This window comes from Candoia aspera, chromosome 2 (genome assembly GCF_035149785.1).
Source record: "Candoia aspera isolate rCanAsp1 chromosome 2, rCanAsp1.hap2, whole genome shotgun sequence".
Taxonomy (NCBI): domain Eukaryota; kingdom Metazoa; phylum Chordata; class Lepidosauria; order Squamata; family Boidae; genus Candoia; species Candoia aspera.
The window spans coordinates 20,072,615-20,090,988 of NC_086154.1; the positions used below are offsets into that span (position 1 = coordinate 20,072,615).

An 18,374-nucleotide genomic window follows, 5' to 3' on the forward strand; every position below is an offset into this window, starting at 1 on the left:
CTGTATGCTGGATCAGAGCCATGGCTGAAACCCAACTCCGCTAAGCTGCTTGGTGAGGGTCTTTGGTTCCCTGCTTCTCTGCATTAATAGGCTGGGAGGCAGACATGGCCCCTCTGGTCCCTCCTCCCATCCGCTGGCATCACTTGAAGCCATCTGTGATCATCTGGACGCTGAAGTCACTTTGGCACCTTGCATTTCTGTTTCTTTGCTCTCTCACACATGCACCCATATACACCTTGGTTAAGCCAAAAGCTATAATTAAGCAAAGCTTTTCTCCTCCCAGTTAATTTTATTTGGGTTCTGATATATTCAGCTGGGAGAGGCATGACTAGGTGTAAGGCGGAAGGGAGACTTTATTGTACCTCCTATGATTTTCTGCAGCTGCAATGTCTGGAACAAGGTCAGCAACAAGGACTTGAAGAATAAGGACCCTATTATTTGAAATAAAAATGACATGAGACCCAGGAAGGACAGATGGACAGATCTACCTAGGATTTAGGCAAAAGCTGGGACAATTAGCTCCCTCCATCAGAATCCAATCTAGCATCATGCAAAGACAGTTGTCCTGTTCCATTTGCTGCAAGATGGATGTATATAAATTAGAGGAAGAAAGCTCAGCCTGGCTGCATTGCTAGAATAGCCTCAAACTTGAACTTGCACCAGAAAGTTGCCAAGTTGGTCTCACATACAAACATAGGCTCTTTAAAACTAAAAATAACCTCTCTCCAAAGAAAGCTTTTGAAATAACACTGGTGAAGTCCCTTCTAAAATACAGATCTCATTGGGGAAGCCAAAAAAGGTAAAATGGCTAGTCTGCAAACTGGTGCAGCACAAATGCAGCAGCATTGCACACAAAGTAAATAAAACGTGTTTTAAAGGGAACAAAAGTGGTTCTAGGGGCCTTTCTAAAATCCATGTTAAAGGTGTTAATCAGCCCAGATCAAAAGTAAAAAACTGTTCAAGCTTTCAAGTTCAGGTAAGGTGATAAACAGAGAAATAAAAAGGAGGATGGAAAAAAGGATGCTTTACATGTTGATTTATTTATTTGATTTGGTACTACCACAATCAACATGGCTCTTTGGGAGTTCTGTGTTAGAAAATAATATAAATAAATTGTCCATGGTAAAAAAATTATAAACAACTAATATCAGAAAAACAAATAACAATGGTAGTAATAATTCCAGGGCATCATGTCGATTGCTCTAAACCGTCTGTAATAGTTCTTTTTTAAATACCTTTTGAAACTAGCATTGCAGGGCCAGTCTAATTTCCACCGTGCATGTTGAAATACATGGAGTGTGCAACTAGTCACAGTTTTCAGATATAATATGGGAAGAAGTTGCAGAGCAGGCACTGAAATTACACTGCACCTGATGCTGTGATGGTTTCAGGTTGTGCTTAAACTCTGCTAAGAGTTTTCATTCCAGATGTCAAAGAATGAGTAAATTGCCAGGCAAAAGGATTTGAAGAGTAATGATGATTATTTTTTATAACTAAAAGCAAGAATGCAAGGGAACAATTTTAACTGGAATCTAGGGTCAGGATCCAAGTGAACTGCCATAAACTTCCCCTTATGGAACCGAGATATTCAAGATTTCTCTAGATGAAGAGTTCAAGAGGGGTCCCTATTACTGTAACTCTTTGTGGTCCAGCAAGTTCTGACTGAAGATCAACATTTCAGAGTGGGAGGGGGTGGTCAAGGAAGCTGTAAGTCTACAAGAGAGATGGGTTGATATCCATGTCACTGTAGCCCAAATTACTTTAACAGCTGAATGACAGTATAATTGCTACAATAAGGATCATTCACCTTACAAAATGAGAGTTTCTGCCTATTGAAACTGATTTGAAAACCTCCTTATCTATTTCCACCATTAGAAAATCCAGCTGAAATTTCAAGCCAGGGTTGGCAAACTGCTTTAAAATTTAAATGCTTAATATCACAGCATCAAGGTAAGTAAAAGAAACCATTTGATTCAAACTCAGTAATAGCTGATAATAAACCCAGTATTTAGCATTTACAGCATCTGACTAGCCTCACTAGGTGACAGAACTTAGTTGACATTGATCCCTCTTGAAATTGTAAGCAGGGTTGATACCTGGATGAGAGGCTACCAGAAATTTCAGGGTTGTATGCTGGATTGAGACATCAAGAAATTCTGGAAAAAGGCAGTGGCAAACCACTTCTATAGTGTGGCAAGAAGGCTACCTGGACATGTCCATACAGCCAAGGAGACTTCACGTTTTTATGGTGTTTGGCAATAATTAATAGATGGGATTGAATTCTATATATCCTTTCCTTCTCTTCCCTCCAATTGCTTTGTAAAGTATCATGTACTCTCTGTGCATGAATGCTACGCATTCAGACAGCCATGTTAAATGTTCAAACTCTATTTGATTTAGGATAAAGTTAGTTTATTTCATTTAATTGCTTAAGCCATACACTAGGGCAGCCTTTCTTAACCTTCTGACCCTGGGGGAACTCTTGAAATATTTTTTAGACCTTGGGGAACCCCTGCACATTCAGGCTCAAATATAAGCCAGAAGTTACAAAATTATTATATTGGTTTCATGGGTAGGCCTGTATAGATGCATTAACAGTGTTCTTAAATTGAAAATAAAGGAAACTTACTTCTTTAATGTGAAGTTCCCCAAATTTGAAATAATTTTTTAAATTGTGATCTCCCAGGGAACCCCTAGTGGCCTCTTGCAGAACCCTGGGGTTCCACCGAACCCTGGTTAAGAAACCCTGCACTAGGGTAACTATCAAGCAGAAAAGTACCACTTTTAAAACAGAATGTATGACTTCTGCTTTCTTCAGAAGCTTGAATACAAATAAAATGAAATGGTTACAGCATCTTTTTCTTTACCCTGGGAAAATGAGGAACATGGAAATTGAATGATTTTGCTTTTAATCTGTACCTATAGCAATAGGTCAGCAGATAACAACACTTAGCTGATCTTGAAACAACAGGGCCAGACCTAATTAATATTTGAATGAGAGACAATCAGGAAATCCCAGGGCTGCAGGCAAGACTGTGAAATTGAAGAAAGATCCCAGAAGAAAGCTAAGGCACATGACTTCCATATTGTGCCAAGAAAACGACAGAGCCATCTCCATGTGTACATGTGTACATGTGTGTATATATTATGGTCAGACTGAATCAATCCACTGCAGAATGAAGGCTTCATTGAAGCTTAAGGACCTCAATCTATCACTTTAACCACATGGGTTCCCATGTATGTGTGTGTATACACACACAGAGGTATGCAAACAAGCATGTGAACACTATACACCTTTATCTGAAGAAGGAATTTTGATCTCTCAAATTCAATACATTGTTTTGGTGTTTGCACTGTTATTAATTTGTACGGTCCTCTTCACTGATTAGACCCTTTAGCAGGACAATATATCGTAAATGCATGGCACGAGAAAGTGGCAAGAGCAGGAAAGGAGAATATATGTGAATAATATATTATCTTGATGCTGGGAATGTGTCACATTCCAGAAATAGGATTGCTTCCTTGAAGGAAGGTATTTGGATTGGATGATATGCATTAATTATATTCTACCAATTGTTCAGAAGCATCTTTGAGCTTGAAACTCAAAGACTGACATTTGTGGTAACAGGTTCAGGCCAAACTCAAGATGCTTGCTTTCAATGAACTGACAGTCTCCCAAAACAAACTTCTGGGTGATACTGGCCCATCATGCTTTTGTAGAATTTCCACAATTAAAAAAAAAAAAACTTTTGAACAACAACAAAAATAAAAACATTGAGGATGTATTTTCCTCTGTATCTGGGACACCAGCCTGAAGAATTACACAACAGATTCATCTAAAACGTAAAACAAAGTGGTAACATAATGATGGCATTAGAATTGTTTTCCCTCTCTAAAGGCACTGTAGACCACAGGTCAGCTGGAATACAGTTTGTTTAACCCTTTTTATCTCACCCTCCAAAGCCTAATGCAAGGGATTCTCTTTCTGGGAAGATGAACAATGAGAGTTGGTCAGCCTGGAGGTCCAGCACTTCTATTTGGAATTATTGGACTCTATTTTCACCAAATAATGGGGTTACCCATTCATAAAATGGCCACTCCAAGGGCTTGTCCAGTGCCTACATGCCCATTTCCCAGGAATCCAATGACTGAGATAGCTCCATTGCTTTACCATAACATACTTGTGTCTTTTTTTCTGGGCAGGTAGACCAACTTCCCTTCAGCAAAGGATCGTTACCTTGTCGTGGTGCTGGAGCTTGAGCACCTCAATGATGCCATGAGCTAAACCGTGAACGGCCACCCAAGACGGGAAGGTCATGACAGAGAGGTCAGACTAAATGCGATCCCTGAGGAAGGTAATGGCAACCCACCTCAGTATTCTTGCCGTGAAAACTAAATGGATCAGTACAACCAGAGATATGTCGGTATACCATCGGAAGATGAGACCCCCAGGTCAGAAGATGGTCAAAATGCTACTGGGGAGGAACAGAGGAGGAGTTCAACTAGCCCCAGACGTGATGACACAGCTAGCTCAAAGCCAAAAGGACGGCTAGTGGCCGACGGTGCTGGTGGTGAACGGCGAATCCGATGTTATAAGGATCAACACACCATTGGAACCTGGAATGTAAGATCTATGAGCCAGGGCAAATTGGATGTGGTTATTGGTGAGATGTCAAGATTAAAGATAGACATTTTGGGCATCAGTGAACTGAAATGGACTGGAATGGGCCACTTCACATCAAATGACCCCCAGATCTACTACTGTGGACAAGAGGACCACAGAAGAAATGGAGTAGCCTTCCTAATTAATAGTAAAGTGGCTAAAGCAGTGCTTGGATACAATCCAAAAAACGATAGAATGATCTCAATTCGAATTCAGGGCAAGCCATCTAACATCACAGTGATCCAAATATACGCTCCTACCACAGATGCTGAAGGAGCTGAAGTAGAGCAGTTCTATGAGGATCTGCAGCACCCACTGGACAAGACGCCTAAAAGAGATGTTATTTTCATCACAGGAGACTGGAATGCTAAGGTGGGCAGGCAAATGACACCTGGAATTACAGGTAAGCATGGCCTGGGAGAACAAAACGAAGCAGGACATAGGCTGATAGAATTTTGCCAAGACAACTCACTCTGCATAACAAACACTCTCTTCCAACAACCTAAGAGACGGCTTTATACATGGACTTCAACAGATGGACAACACCGAAATCAGATTGACTACATCCTTTGCAGCCAAAGGTGGCAGACATCTATACAGTCGGTAAAAACAAGACCTGGAGCTGACTGTAGTTCAGATCATGAACTTCTTCTTGCACAATTTAGGATCAGACTAAAGAGATTAGGGAAGACCCACAGATCAGCTAGATATGAGCTCACTAATATTCCTAAGGAATATGCAGTGGAGGTGAAGAAGCGATTTAAGGGACTGGACTTAGTAGATAGGGTCCCGGAAGAACTATGGACAGAAGTTTGCAACATTGTTCAGGAGGCGGCAACAAAATACATCCCAAAGAAAGAGAAAACCAAGAAGGCAAAATGGCTGTCTGCTGAGACACTAGAAGTAGCCCAAGAAAGAAGGAAAGCAAAAGGCAACAGCGATAGGGGGAGATATGCCCAATTCAATGCAAAATTTCAGAGATTAGCCAGAAGAGATAAGGAATTATTTTTAAACAAGCAATGCACGGAAGTGGAAGAAGACAATAGAATAGGAAGGACAAGAGACCTCTTCCAGAAAATTAGAAACATCGGAGGTAAATTCCAGGCAAAAATGGGCATGATCAAAAACAAAGATGGCAAGGACCTAAGAGAAGAAGAAGAGATCAAGAAAAGGTGGCAAGAATATACAGAAGACCTGTATAGGAAGGATAACAATATCGGGGATAGCTTTGACGGTGTGGTCAGTGAGCTAGAGCCAGACATCCTGAAGAGTGAGGTTGAATGGGCCTTAAGAAGCATTGCTAATAACAAGGCAGCAGGAGATGACGGCATCCCAGCTGAACTGTTCAAAATCTTGCAAGATGATGCTGTCAAGTTAATGCATGCTATATGCCAGCAAATTTGGAAAACACAAGAATGGCCATCAGACTGGAAAAAATCAACTTATATCCCCATACCAAAAAAAGGGAAACACTAAAGAATGTTCAAACTATCGAACAGTGGCACTTATTTCACATGCCAGTAAGGTAATGCTCAAGATCCTGCAAGGTAGGCTTCAGCAATTCATGGAGCGAGAATTGCCAGAGGTACAAGCTGGGTTTAGAAAAGGCAGAGGAACTAGGGACCAAATTGCCAATATCTGCTGGATAATGGAAAAAGCCAGGGAGTTTCAGAAAAACATCTATTTCTGTTTTATTGACTATTCTAAAGCCTTTGACTGTGTGGACCATAACAAATTGTGGCAAGTTCTTAGCGGTATGGGGATACCAAGTCATCTTGTCTGCCTCCTGAGGAATCTGTATAACGACCAAGTAGCAACAGTAAGAACAGACCATGGAACAACGGACTGGTTTAAGATTGGGAAAGGAGTATAGCAGGGCTGTATACTCTCACCCTACCTATTCAACTTGTATGCAGAACACATCATGCGACACGCTGGGCTTGAGGAATCCAAGGCTGGAGTTAAAATCGCTGGAAGAAACATTAACAATCTCAGATATGCAGATGATACCACTTTGATGGCTGAAAGCGAAGAGGACCTCAGGAGCCTTATGATGAAGGTGAAAGAAGAAAGTGCAAAAGCTGGCTTGCAGCTAAACCTCAAAAAAACCAAGATTATGGCAACCAGCTTGATTGATAACTGGCAAATAGAGGGAGAAAACGTAGAGGCAGTGACAGACTTTGTATTCCTAGGTGCAAAGATTACTGCAGATGCTGACTGCAGTCAGGAAATCAGAAGACGTTTAATCCTTGGGAGAAGAGCAATGACAAATCTCGATAAAATAGTTAAGAGCAGAGATATCACACTGACAACAAAGGTCCACATAGTTAAAGCAGTGGTGTTCCCTGTAGTAACATATGGCTGCGAGAGCTGGACCATAAGGAAGGCTGAGCGAAGGAAGATAAATGCTTTGGAACTGTGGTGTTGGAGGAAAATTCTGAGAGTGCCTTGGACTGCAAGAAGATCAAACCAGTCCATACTCCAGGAAATAAAGCCAGACTGCTCACTTGAGGGAATGGTGTTAAAGGCAAAACTGAAATACTTTGGCCACATAATGAGAAGACAGGACATCCTGGAGAAGATGCTGGTGCTAGGGAGAGTGGAAGGCAAAAGGAAGAGGGGCCGACCAAGGGCAAGATGGATGGATGGTATTCTAGAGGTGACGGACTCGTCCCTGGGGGAGCTGGGGGTGTTGACAACCGACAGGAGGCTCTGGCGTGGGCTGGCCCATGAAGTCATGAAGAGTCGGAAGCAACTGAACGAATAAACAACAACAAGACCAACCTCCAATCACCTATTTTTATTTTTTAAGGTTTTTAGGGCCTACACAAGTCCGAGGTCCATTCCTGAAAATAATGACGATGTCAGAAGCAGGCAGTTTGCAGCTTGTCTACTTTCTATTCTTCTTGTAAGTAAAAATAACAATAATAACAATAAGGTGGGGCAGAGAATTTGGCAAGCGCCAAAGGAAGTGTCTCATGCACAGAGGCCTCTCATTGCCCAGCCTTAGACTAAGAGGTGACTCGTTTGACGAGAACACAGCTAAGCTGTACTTTATTCAAATCAAGCCTTGGCCTGTGTGGCATGAGGGCAGCTCTGCTGCTTCCCTCATTCACCAACCCTGAAAGGCTGAGATAAAAGGAAAAGTTGATATGCCCACTAGGCATTTCAGCGGGAAAAAAAAAACATCACAAAGCTCATGCAGACAGTGCCTATATTCAAATGTGTTCCATATGGTCATGGTTAACTTAAATTACAGTTTATGGAATTAACTGATCCATACACTAACCCCTGCTTGGGGTTCAGATGACACCCTTTGCTCTAAGGTGATTGGTTAGTTCATGGTTGAGTGTGCTATGCAAACACATAGTCTGGGTTTACCCAAGAGGCTTTGGGGTGACTGAAATAACCCATTTTTTTCCAGATTCACACAAGGCCCTGAGCTGTCAGCTGATCAGCTGGGTTTCCACACCACTCTGGAAAAAAGTAAGTTTGGGGGGAAAAAGCAGTATTTAATGAAGTGAGTTTGGCACGTTGTATCAGGGCAGCTGCTGGATTTGTAACGGAGCGTAAACTGTGCGGAGAGGGCCAGGCCATGCAACCCCACGGCTGGCGGCAGGGCAATTTATGTAACCCCCACCGACTCCAGCGGGGCCTGTTCTTGCCAACCGGCCCGTCCAAAAGGCTGATCTTCTGCTCCAGGATACTCCTCCGCTGAAGTGGAGGCATCAGACGCTCGACCGGGGAGAGAAGCCCCGGGTGACCCTGGCGAGCTGGTAACAGGAGAAAAGAGTCCGTGCCTGCGGAGCAAGTAGCACGGCGGGCGCAGCCCAGGAGCGACTTGGGCAGAGTAATAGCAAAAGCGAAACTAGCTGGGCGGCTCAGCGGCAGCTGCTTTGCGAAAAGGAGAAGTTAGTTTGGGCTAGGAAAAAAAACCAATAGGAGGGGGATTCCGGCCTGCCCCAAACAGCCCTGATTGGTTGAGATGGGCTTCCCAGGAGGGGAAGGCAGGGGGAAATTCGTTGGTCCGCTCAGCATAAAATGCCCGGGAAGGAGCGCGGTGGACCGGGTCGGAGTGCAGTTTGTGTTCGTGGCGGACCGGTCAGACGGCTGCGTCCCTGCAGGCAAGGCCCCCGCTGCCTCTTTGGCACTGGCCAGCACGGCTGAGCGAGGCCACCTACCTGGCGATGCCGCCTTCCGAAGCCGGCCAGGTGAGAGAGAGTGGGAAGGAGGGAGGGGTCTTCAAATGGGTAAGGGGCGCCGAGAGCGTCGCACGTGCTTGCAGGCGGCCGCGAAAACGGGGGAGAAGCGAGAAGCCCCAATTCCTCCTGCAGTGTTTCCACCCGCGACCTTTCCACGGGAGTCGAAGCGTTTCGAGGGGGTGGCGCGGCTGAGCGGGGAGGCGGAAAGGACTTGCCACCGGCCCCGCGGCCAGGGTGCGGCCGGGGTTAAGGAAGCGGAGTGCAGGGAAGGGAGCGTTGCCTTCTAGCAACCGAGAGCCTTCCTGCCAAGGTAGGATTGCCTTTTCTTGCCGCGGGATCCCCTTAATAAGTGCCACCAGAAGAAATGGCGTGGGAGCCTTCCAGCTGATGGCTGCATCTTGATCAGGCAAGGAAAGATTCCTTCTGGGCAGTGAGGACAGGTGACCTTTCCTGGTGCATGTGGGCAGGGCCATGAGGGAAAAGGACATGAGTGTAGGGTCATTCCAAGGGCCATTTATTTCTTTACTCCCCATCTCTACCTCAGGAGTGGACCAGCGATGGTTCATCCCACCAAGCCAAGTGTTCCCAGGTCTAACATTTATCTTGCCAGAATCTAGCAGGGTGACCTCAGGGGAGCCCCATCTTCAGCCTGTTGTTCTTCTGCAAAATGGAATTACAGCAATGGGCTTGGGGAGTTTACTGCTGTGAAACAAATCTTATGGTGCACCCTGAGTTTGTATTAATCCCCATGGCCAAAAAGTATTTTAGGTACAGATGTGCTTCTCAGGAATAGGATTCTTACTTAATTTTACTCAGATGAACTTACTTCCAGATAACTATACATAGGATTGTAGTTTGAATTAAAAGGAAACATGCTGGTCTAACTCAGAAGCACCTTGTATGCTCAGTTCCAATAAACTAATAACCCTTACTTCTGCCTGTTGCCTTCCATGTAAAAAAAAAGGAATATGAATCTGGGTTTTTTCTCTCTACTATCTTTTATTTATGTATCTATTTTTAAGGAAAATGCATTTGGGGAGAAATAGAAGCAGGGCAATGCCTCTGCTGCTATTTGAATGCAAATTACTTCCCCAGTGCACTAGGGGAAATTATCTTTTTTTATGGATAGAAAGTCTGTGCCTTTCAAGAGATGAAGTTTTTCCCCTTCTTGCATTTCCATGCCAGAAAAAGCTGCTAATGGTGGTTTCCTTAGTTTCGTCTGTTGAAATTACACAACCTTGAAAGACATAGCTCCCTTCAGAAATAGATTCCTCTAGATTGATTTCCCTTTCTGTAGTAAATCTTCCTGTTCTCATGTAGAGTGCTTTGCTTTGTAGGAAACTCCCCCCCCCCACCAGTGGATTAGCTGGAACCTTCACCCAGTTATTTTAGCACCTCTGCTGGAGAAACCAGGTGTTAAAAGGTGGGAAATTGCTGTCTACTAAATTTGGGTACCAGGTTTATGGCTTGCAGTTGGTTGGACATGCTCGCTGCTGTTCACCATAGCCAGTGGCAACAAATTATGGTATCAGAAACATCTTGAGGTGCCAGATCGCCACCATCTGTGCTAAATAATGTCAGTCTATTATGCTGCTGGTTGAGGTCGTCCAGGTAGCTGAATTCAGAAGAAGATGGGATTTCTGCCTTTTCTTCATTATATAGGACAAAGAATTTCAGTGGATGATTTTTTGTCTACTACACAAAAGGCATTCGCTTTTGCATCTGGCCAACCCTTTGTGAGTCCTGTTGAAAAAGGAATAGCTGTCCATAGAGCTAATGCCAACCCCAGGCATTTGGTTTGCAGGCTTAATTTGGTTTGCCTCACTGAATCAGAGTGCTTTTCAATATAAAATTACTCAGTTTAAGGCTAAGCAGAAAAAAATGTTCAAATGGGGTAAGGCTTTATAGGTTTAAGAATAAAGTATTGGTTCAAGGTTTAGTCATAACCCGGAAAAGGGCTATGGAACTCAACAGGTTGTAAATTAGTCATGAATGGCTTAAGCCCCATTGATTTCAATAGATTTACTCTTGTTATGACTAAGCCTGGATCCAACCCAACAGCCACAAGTTGAATAGTGATCCAGAATGATTTGTGCAGATTGTTTCCAGAAGTTCAAAAAATAGCTTGGAGAGAATCTGGCATGAAACCATTCTCCATTTTGAAAAGAGGAAACTGAAGAAGGTGGGTGGGAATTGTGTATGCATGTTCTGCTGATCCTTGTCTTTTTGTATCTATTTTTTAAATGCTTTATGCACCACCTCAAATTTTTTGTGGGGGGGGGACTTTGTGAAGATTTAAAGAGCAGTTTAGAAAATCTAGGATTGTGGGTATGATCTGAGATGGGGGATACTGGTAAGAGAAACCTTGTAGGTCATCAGGTAAGACTACTGGGCTTGTTTGGATGGCCACTGATTTGCCCTCTCTGGAACATGGTGCATATCTGATACAGAGCTCTGTTCTTTCTAAGGGGATGTGGTTTTGATGTAAGTTGTGGCTTCTTAAGTAGCTGTACATGTCAAAGTTCAGTAAATGTTCACCATATCCTTTTGAGTGTGGGTTACTTTCAAACTAAACCTTTTTAGTTTTTTCAATCAGGCTTTTAAGAAGAGAGAACAGCATTTTCTGGTTTTCTTCTTAAAATTGAAAAAGGCATGTGCATACTGTATATGCAAATCTCCATTTTACCAAAGGGATGAATGGAAAAGGTACCTTGGTTAAACTTCTACAACAGTGATTGGAAACATTCCTTCTGAGTGCTCTTGAACTACAGTTCCCAGCATGCCTAATTCTTGATCATATTGCTTCCAAAGCAGTACTACAATATTTGAGGGGTTTGGTGCTTTACATCATTAATACTGCTACTTCAGTGTTTTTAATCCACATGCCTCCATTATCCACTTAGCGTGCTAAAATAGCCTAAACTAAAATGAATGTGGAGTACTATGGAGGCCTACGCTTGTCGCAATTGCATAAGTGTTTCAGACTTTGTTTTAGAAAAGTGGGCATCCTCTAGGGAGGTTAACATTGGAAGCAGTGCTGACAAACAGGATGGCTACATCTTGACATCTCTGCCTCACTCCCGCAATGAAATGAAAAACTGAATATGCTTTTCTCAATAATACTTTTCTGTAAGAGACTCATGGATTTTGGGAGGGGGGGTAGATGGGATGGGACTATCTTTTCTTATTTATTATGTGCCCCATGGTATTCAATAAGGCTTATTTGCCAGGAAATACTCCGTGTGGCAGGGGAAGTCTTTATGGCCAAGGAAGATAAGCTCCAAAGCAGTAGAAAGGGTTGTAGAGTCCATCATACCTCTGAAATTAGAAAAGGGGCATGAGAGAATTCTGTAGCAATAACTCTACTAAAAGCACTTAGGAATGCCACCCATTGATAACAGCTGCCAAGCAAGTGGTGTGAAGTATGGCCCAGTCAGTCCATAACTTGTTTGATAGCACAGACTCGGGTAAAACCACCTCCTCATAGTTTGGAGTGAAGGGTTGGGTCTACAGATTGGTGGGATGAATGGGAATAATCAGGCAGAGGTGGAAAACCTGTGGCCTTCCAGAGATTAATGAAATATTGGGTCCATGCTAGCTGGGGCTGTTGGTAGTTGTAGTTCAGCAGTATATGCGGAGTGCTAAAAGTTACCTAACCCTGGTGGTACCTAGACCCTTTCAAGGGTGCTCTGCCTTTAGGAGTTGCACAGAAAGGGGATGTCAGCTCTGACTCCTTTTGTTACTGGAGCATCAGGAATTTGTGGATTATGTCTATTTATCGGAGCCAAGGATTTGGCTGCACTGTTAGTTAGTGGTCCATTCCCCAAAGGCCAACCTTTCCTTCTCCATCAGGGTCCTTCTCCCTGATCCTCCATGTCAACCCTTCTCATTGTTCCCATGAGAGTCTCTTCCCCTTTGGGTTCCCCCCTTCTCTTATTTCTTGGCTAATAATACAATGGGTACATCTGTTCCGCAAAGGAAAGGGTTACAAGGAAGTTGAATAGCAATATAAGATTTGAAATATGACCCTGGCAAATCCACTTGGCTGCACCCCAGAGAATATAATAGCTCTAGGGAACTGGGTGGCAACAGGTAGGAGGAAGATCTTGGATACAAGAATAGCCTTCTCCCTCCCAAGATATATCCTTTTTGTTGTATGCAAGCATCAATAAAGTGAAAAGGGGATAGAGGGAGAAATAATCCACCCAAAAAAGGCCTGGTGGCAAGAATGGATTGTGGCAATGGAGAAGCCCTTTTCTGCTTGCTGAGTTGTTACCAAGTTGCTTGCATGAGTGAGGTTGGAATAGATTTTTGATTTTCAAACATTTTCCTCCCACCTTTCAATATTGCATTAGCAACCTTTCCAAACAACATGTCTTGTGGGCTGAAAGGTGTTCTTGGTGCGCTTTCACATATTCCCTTTCTGCACACCTGGCACTTTCAATCTACAGGTGGCTTGGGATTCTTATAACAATACCTGAAAGGGAATACGTTGTACCACACTGTTACTTAGCTGGTGAAAAATCACTGCAACAGGATGTGATGGCCAGTAGGCTCAGAGAGCTTTGAAAGATTTGACCAATTTATGGTTCAGATCTACCTGTGCCTGTTAGCCATCATCCTGATAGAACTTTCTGGATCAGAGATAATCAACCTTGAAATAGCAGTGGAAGAGATCTATGGCTTTCCCATCCTACTTTCTAGTTCTTGGATTTCCAGAGATGACACTTTGTGAGACATGGTGCCAGAGCACAGCTAACTTTCCTAATTTGCTTAATCCAAATCATCTTGCAGTAACAGTGGAAATGGCACAGTGATCCCAGCCATCACGCTTTGATGATTATGATGATGATGTATGTATGTGAAAAGGGGACAAGGCTTCAACTGTGTGGTTGTGGCTCCCATATTGGCCTTTTTGACCCTTCTCAGTAGCCAAGGTCTTAATCCAGCATTTTGTTTCCTACAGAGGCCAACGACCTGCCTCGGGTGCTCACGTGCAGGAGATGGAGGCATAGACCTCCCCTGGCATTGTTCCATGCAACTGGTGTTTGGAGGCAAGCTGCCCCCAACCTGGAAGTAACACTGAGTCCTCAAGATCAACAGCCCTTATGAAATGTGTCTGTCATGAATTTACCCTACCCCTATTGTGGCCATCCATGTTATCCACCTTCCCCACATCTTGTGGTAATGCATCCTGCCAGTTAATTATGCACTGGGTGAACGAAAAGGTCCGAGCCTTAAAAAGCGAGGTCTGAGTCTTCAGAGGGACACGAATCCAGTAGCTGAGACTTTGCAGATGGGTTTATTGACCTTTGTTTGGCTTTGTCTCCTTGCAGGATTTAAGTGTGGAGTGTTACTGTCGCTGGAATGATCTTCACACCCTTACTCTCTGTTCATGTTGCTTTCCTCTGTGGGGTTCGCAGTGTGCAGCTTGGTCTCTCCAGCAACAGAATTCGCTGCCTCCTATTCTGCTTTCAGTCAATTACCAGCTTCTGTGAAAGCATAAGAATGGGCAACGGAATCCCAAAAGCAGCTGTTTTCCTCTGAGTCTTCCAGCTGCACTTGGATTCCGTTCCTTGCTCTTTTGCCCACCTCTCCGGGATTTCATTGATTCTTTTCTGTAACTTGTGGCATAGGGAACTGTCTGGGGAGCCACTGGAAGGAACAAGATCTTTTAAAAAAATAATAAAGTGCAAAGACCCAGTTCTGTTCAATAATGAGAACTGGAAACTTGTTCTTTTTAAAATGATTAGTGAGAAGCTCAGCATCCGCTCCAAAATTCTGAGCTAGCTAGCCACCAAGAGCAATGGATGCCACAGGATTCTTTGTTCAGTGGTAGAAAATTAGACCACGATATAGAGAGAGACTGGCAGTTCTTAAACTGGCTAAATATCAACGATGAAGGAAAATAAAATGTTGGGTAGAAGTATGAAACAATAATAAAGAAAAATTTGTTTGCCTCCTGGCTGATTTCTAGATAATCAATCTTGAGAATAATCTGGAAAGTGGATTTTGCTGCTGTTTCTTCATGAGCTGCTCAACCAACTTAAGGAATTAATTTCAAAGAGTGTTGTCAAAGTTGCTGCCATGGAGGGTGGCCTTCCCCAACCGAGCATCCTCCACATGTGTTGGGACTGCAACTCCCAGAATTCTCAGCTATTTGGAGACTATCAAGTTGGGAGAAGCTGATCTTTACCATATAACCAAGTCATGGACAATTGGCTTGTTCGTGGCAGTTCCCCAGGATGGGGAACTTATTTAGAAGCCAAAGCCTCAGTTAACTGGGGATGGGTATCCTTGTTGGACAGGGCCTTGTGAGCTTCCAGAGAGCATACAATGGCTCTATTTCAGACATAACCCTGGGCTGCATAAATCTTTGGCCTGGTCTAGTAGGAGTCTACCTTCTTATTAATGCACAGGTAGTCCTTGCTTAATGACCATTCATTCAGTGACTGAAGTTACAATGATGCTGAATGAATGGTAGTTACAACTGCTCCTTGAAGTTACGGCCATTGTAGCACCCCTGTGGTCATGTGATCAAAATTCGGGCTCTTAGCAGGCCACCCACATTTACAACTGCAGCGTATGCTTCAACTCTCCCCACCTGCCTTATCTCCCCCCATCTTTCCCCTTTTGGCCACCCTGCACTCTGCCACCCTTTTGCCATCAACTTTCTCCTGCTGCAGATGTGTACCCACCCAAGGCAGCTTCTGGCTCTTTGTGAGGCCCTTGTGCGATCTCCCCAAAGCTGCTTGGAGGCAAAGGGCCGGAAGCTGCCTCAGCCGGGTGCAACTCATCAGAGGGAGGAAGAAGCCAGTGAAGGTCAGCAAGGGGTGGCAGGGGCAGGTGGTGGTGGTGGAGTGCAGGGTGGCCAAAAGGGCAGAGGTGGGGGAAATAGGCGGGTGGGGACGTTGAAACAGAAGCCAGCAGGGCAGGAGAAGCATGAGGTCCTTGCCTAATGACGGTGCAGTCCTGGCTTAACCACAGCTGGGACTACTGGAACTGCCATTGCCAAGCGTTGCAGTCATGCGATGTTTCACTTAACTGCTGTGCTTAGCAATGGAAATTCCGGTCCCAATTTTGGCCGTTAAGCGATAACTACCTGTATTTCCAAAAGAGTGTCCTCCCAGTGTTAGTGAGAGAATGTCCTTTTTCTGTTGAAGATGGGAGCTTTGGCCGGAAGTGAAAGGGAACAGGCTGAGAGTGGGACTGTTGATAACTAAGTTACTAGCATTGTGTCTGTTTGGGGGTGGGGGGGGACTCCTTTGGGTTTCCTCATACTCTTCTGTTCAGTGGTGATAAGCTATTTCCTGGACAGAAATCTGCAGAGCTGGGCCTGCAGATGTTGTGGTAGGCTAGAGTTCCCTTTACAGAGTGGTAAGGCAAGCTGAGCAGGAAGTACTGAAGCATGCATGAATTTTCCTGAGTTCCGAGGAAGCAGAATAAAGGGTTTGGAAGATGGTCTGGCTGAGTGGCCCTAGGAGTGGCTCTATGCCTGGGAGGACAGTATTCAGGATTTGTCTTTGCTTGAGCTTAGAAGCTGAGCAAGGTCAGATCTGGTTACTCCAAGGAATAACAGTGGTGTAGGCTAGACTATGAAGTGGAAAAAAAAGTTCTCCAAAGGAGGCAGTGGTAAACCACTTCCCCATTGCTGCCCGGAAAACTATGTAGATTTGGTCACATAATCAAGTCACTGGGGGTGTTGATCATCTGTTTCTAGATAATCTCTGAAATAATCTGAAAGGTGGATTTTGCTGCCATTCCTTCTGGAAGGGTCAGTCTGGATTTACAGGAGGTATTTCTCTGCCTGAATAAAATAGGCTGGCTGGAAATCAGGGGAATTTCAGTGCAACATAAATGGATGGCCCTGGGCTGGAGGAGATGCAGACCATTTCCCATCCCCACCAAAAGCTGCTGCTGGCTTTACATGGCATGCTGTCACAGTGAGTGTTCAACGTGGGAGGAGAAAGGGAGTGGCCATCTGCTGGCAAGTTACAGCCATGTGGGCTACTCAAAACATACCCTATGCTCATGGTGGGCCGAAAGGGGTTCCTTCAGCATGTCTGTCTATAATATTCTCTAACAAAACAAAACACACCACCCTTGGAGGGATGGAGAGGCAAAACGGGATGGGAGGATGCTTTCAGCAGTGCTGATTCGTTCTACAAAAGTGTCCTCACCAAGACGTCCTTTACAAAAAAAAAATGTATAGGGACACAATTGTTTTCCTCCATGAGCAGAAATGAAGCTAGGTGCCTCTAGTCTGTCCGGAGAGAGATTAACATCCACTTCTTCCACCAACCCCTCTCATCCAAATCCGAGCCTAAATCTAGCTTTTAATTTTCCCAAGCCAGGGGGTTGTATCCTTAAGACTACTACTGTTTCCGGCATTAGAAAGGAAGGAAAGCTCTTGCACCTGATATTGCTGGTAAAGAGCAGGGTTTCTCAATTTTGGCAACTTTTAAGATGTGTGAACTTGAACTCCCAGAATGCCCCAGCCAGCCGCCTGAGAATTCTGAGAGTTGAAGTCCACACATCTTAAAGTTGCCCAGGTTGAGAGACACTACTATAGAGGCTTGAAGGAGTTCTGTATACTTCTGAATATTATCCTCTCTCTAGCTTGCATCATAAATTGTTACTACGGATGCTGCTTCTGGGATAAAATGGGATACTGGTGCCTCTCCAGATGTTGCTGAATGACAATTCTCCATAGGGTTCATAGGGCAGGCTGAGGCTCTTGTGAGGATTGACACCTTTCCACCTGTTTGTTTTGCCAAGGGTCCAAGCAGTGATCAGGTGTTCAGACAATTGGTTCTTTTAGATCCAGAGATGATAAGCACACCAGTGGATAGAGATTTTAAGCTTTATTGTTAACTTAAGCAAACAGTTAAACAAACATAGTTTAGCTAGAAACATAGTTTAGACAGATTAAACAGAAGCATAAATAGCATAGCATAAAGAAAGAAAAAAAGCATAACATACCAAGCAAGTTGAAACCCAATCTCCCATTGGCTGTCAGGAGCCCCTTAACAAGGACAGCAGAGATACCCCAGGATGGCTCAATTTCCACAGCACCCAGCGCTCAGGTCTGTACAGAAGCTCCCAAACTCAAAAGACAATCCTAAGGTTTTTATCAAAGTCTGGTCCTAAAATCTTGTGACCCTGTTTCCATGGTACAGAGGCTGCAGGATCTGACCTTGACTGGATAGTTCCCAGGATCTGGAGCACCTGTTTAATCCAAGAGCCCGGGAAACTATACAGATAAGCTAGTGCTTAACAAAAACAATTTTGGGATTTTCTCTTCTCCCCCACATTTTAAACAAAAAACAAGCAAGCTAAACATTAGCATAACTCAAACTCTAAGCATCTCTGTGTGAAGGAGAAAAATAAAAATATGTCACTTAAACTCCTCAAAATACAATGGTCTTCCACTTTGCCACTACACTGTTTTCCAGAGTCAGCAGTCATAGTACGAGTTGGGCAGGGAGAAATATGACAAATAATTTCTT

At 43.9% G+C, this 18,374-nt stretch overlaps 1 long non-coding RNA gene across 1 annotated transcript; it reads left to right on the top strand.

Moving 5' to 3' along the window:
* The first annotated feature begins 8,554 nt into the window (after positions 1-8,554).
* Positions 8,555-14,830, top strand: LOC134492224 (uncharacterized). The gene is made up of 3 exons (XR_010067404.1): positions 8,555-8,874; positions 13,832-13,980; positions 14,202-14,830. It is a non-coding gene; the product is annotated as an uncharacterized LOC134492224 (long non-coding RNA).
* The last annotated feature ends 3,544 nt before the right edge of the window (positions 14,831-18,374 follow it).